The sequence below is a fragment of the Condylura cristata genome, unplaced genomic scaffold, assembly GCF_000260355.1.
Source record: "Condylura cristata isolate star-nosed mole 26May11 unplaced genomic scaffold, ConCri1.0 scaffold00005, whole genome shotgun sequence".
In the NCBI taxonomy this organism is placed as follows: Eukaryota; Metazoa; Chordata; class Mammalia; order Eulipotyphla; family Talpidae; genus Condylura; species Condylura cristata.
Window position 1 is genome coordinate 63998887 of NW_004567106.1, and position 3566 is coordinate 64002452.

Sequence of the window (3566 nt, forward strand, 5' to 3'; positions counted from 1 at the left end):
AAAAAAAAAAAAAAGCTGAGGGCTATGAAACCACAAAGCAGGGCAAAACAGTGTCTCCCAGAAATGTTAACCAGCCACACAGACAGGGAGCTAACCCACCCCTGCCCCGTGCCCGGGAGGTGGAAATTAACCAAATAATTATTTGTTCTCATGCTCATTCACTTATCTCCCCAAGATTTATTAATCTTCCTAAATATCCTATAACACAAGGCAGATGGGGTGGATGAGCAAAATATCAGGAAATATCACGTCCTAAATATCAGACACTGTGTATGGCTCAGGGAATATGTTGATAAATAACACACCAGGACAAGTGTGTCAATTCATTGCTGTAAAGAATACATCGTGGGAAACCATAGGGCATTTCAGAAAGGACTTAAAGAGCTTGCTTTGGTTGGGTAATTGGGTGAGGGTTCAAGAGTTTAGTGAGAACTGGGTGCTTGAGGAAGTGGGTATAGTTCTATGCTCATGTGTTTCCCTATCTTATCTTTAGGGTGGGAAGACTAGAGCAAACTTAAGGTGGTAATGTGAAAGAAGTGGCGGGCACTCATTATTACCTGGAGGGAAGGTGTTTGGTATTTCATAGCCTGGACACTGTTCATGTTCTCTGTCTTTCCCGATTTGATTATAGAGTGGTCTTGCTCAGGTCTTGACTCATGGTGTACAGGGTTCCCTGTCTGTGCTGATAGTATGCAATAAATTTATGCTCAATGGGGAAACATCACAACTGAGCTATGAGAGCTGGGCCAATTCACAGCCAAACCAAATCCAGAGAGATTATATCAGGCCAATTAATGAAGACCTTCAGATGATGCCAGTCTGTCAATGAACAGAGTGCAATGATAAAGAGAATTAAGGGGAGAGTGTAATCCATTTGCACAGAGTGATTAAAGAAAGCTTCTCTGGGAGCAATGCTCCTAGCAAGACTAGAAGCACATGACATATGCTTACATGGTGAGCCTGGATTGCTGTGTAAATGTGTTTCTTACTGCTATTAGAAAAAAAATTGAGGGCCCTCCCTGCTGGCTCAGGGGGTTGAAGCACAGCACTATGAAGCTAGCTGCAGGTGCTTCAGCACTTCGATCCCCGGGGCGGGGGGGCTGGAGGGTGGGGAGCTGACCCCCGTGGCTCAGCAGACCTCTCCTGTCTTGCCCGCTGCTCCCCTCAGCAGTGTGTTTCAGTGGATCTGCCTGTTCTGCTCCCCACTCTGTCTCTGGTGAATCCTCTCACTGCCTCTGCACCTCTGGCCTGTACCCCAGTTCTGTATGCATAAATAAATAAATCTTAACATAAATTTTTTTTAAAAAAAGCAAAAAGAAAAAAAATGAAAACCACTGCAAGATGGGATTGGCTCTTGATTACACACTCTACTATATCCAATATATGATACTCCTTGCAGGCCTGGGGTTTCTGTTTCAAGTATTGGGTTGATCACTTTAAAATCATTGATTTTCTACTCTACTTGGCTCAACCTAATACAACGAAATGCCATTAAATGTTTTAAGTAAGGAAGTGTCATGGCTGGATCTGTTGTAAAGAAAATATAACTCTGGACAGTGTGGAGGCAGGAGAGAAAGCCGGGAAATAAAATCAGTAAGGATGTGATTGCTTTGAGAGTCTTGTCTAGTAGTGAGTCCTTAGATTGGAAATCTGTCTTGTTAATTATCTTGTGAGTGGGCAGTAGGGAATTGACTCACACTAAAGAAAAAAAATTCATGAGATTGATAATAATAAATTCAGAATGCCAACTTATTAAGGCACAAAGAAAATTATCAAGTGACTGAACCCTTGTGTTTACTAATGAATACCATCTCTTTACATGGGTAACTAGATTCCAATCAATAAGTTGTTTGATGGGATTGCAAGATATCAGAACAAGAGAAATTGCTGACAGCCACTGCAGGCAAACTTTGTTGGCCTAACTCCCAGTTGGAAATATATTTTACATGGCGACCTGGGCTACACACAAATTATGTTTACCTTGCTGTGGGGTTGTTATGCTACGGCTGGAGAGTGGAATCTCAAAATCACAGTAAATTTGACTCCAAGTTACTACAGTCAACTCAGTTTGCTATCTACTTTAAAAACATTTTAGTTATGGCCCTCCCTGGTGGTGCAGCGGGTTAAAGCACAGCACTGAGAAGCTAAAGCCACTTCCACATGAGTTCGATTCCCGCCTGCCCTGGAGGAGACCACATGGCGTGGCAGACCTCTCCTGACCCACCCGCTGCTCCCCTCAGCAGTGTACTTCCACGACCTGCCTGTTCTGCTCCCCACTCTGTCTGGTGAAGCCTCTCACCGCCCCTGAGCCTCTGGCCTGTACCCCAGTTCTGTATGCACAAATAAATAAATCTTTAAAAAAAAACAAAAAACCTAAGAGTTGAGTCTGAGCTATCACCACTGTGGCCTGAGTTTGATTCCCGACCAGGGAGCTGACTCACCTATGGCCCAGCAGACCTCTCCTATGAGAGGTCTACTGCCTACTGCTCCCCTTAGCAGCGTACTTCAGTAAACCTGTCCAATCTGCCCCCCATTTTAATGAATCCTCTGACCCAGATACTTCTGGCCTGCAATCCAGAATATCTATGCATTAAAAAAAACCCAAAAATAACCAAAAAACCATAAAGCAGAGAAATGACATGTAAGAAGTTCATGGAAAATCTTTTTTAAAGATTTTATTTATTTATGCATACAGAAATGGGTCCAGACAGAGGTGCAGGGGTGGTGAAAGGATTCACCAGAACAGAGTGGGGAGCAGAGCAGTGGGTGAGACAGGAGAGGTCTGCTCCATCATGTGGATCACCTCCTGGGGTGAGGATCGAACTACCAGAGGCAGGCACAGCTTGGCTTAGCTTTGCAGTGCAGGGCTTCAAACCATCGTGCCACCAGGGAGGGCCCTGTGTGCAGTTTCTTAAAATCTTCCTTAAATGTAGTTGTTTTTCTTTCATTTGCGCTTGTAGTCTTGTGTTCTGTTTCTGAGCTGACATCATGTCCTGAACAGTGCCATAGTTTATTCAACCAATGCTTTCTCGCTCTTTGTACACAGTTTCACTTTGAGTGTTCTACTAATAGGATGAATGCCCCACTTTTTCATCATTCTGCTCCCTCAGTAATTCACACGCTTCCTGCCAAGACCGGAACTAAATATTCATGCTAACTCACAGAAGACAGTCCAGACTCTTTGAGCAGATAAACTGACTTGGCCATCAGGGCTTTTACAACCCTCTGATTCCTACTTGTTTTCCTGCTTTATGTCAAGCACTGTTGTGGCACAGGCCTCATGCCAGCACCAGTATTCCCCTCCACATTGCTATGGGAACAGGTTTCGATCAGGGAGTTCCTTGGCTGGAGTCCTGGTGATTTTCATAAAAGATAGTGTGGAGTGCCCTACCTCCTGTAAGCCCTTATGACTGCACTAGTTTTCTTAGTGTTTTGTGGGGTAGAGGACTGCAAGTTGACCTTTCCTTATCCAAGCCACTGGGGTACCTCTGCTCTTCCTTTATTTATTTATTTTAAAGATCTATTTATTTATTCATACAGAACTGGGGTACAGGCCAGAGATGTGG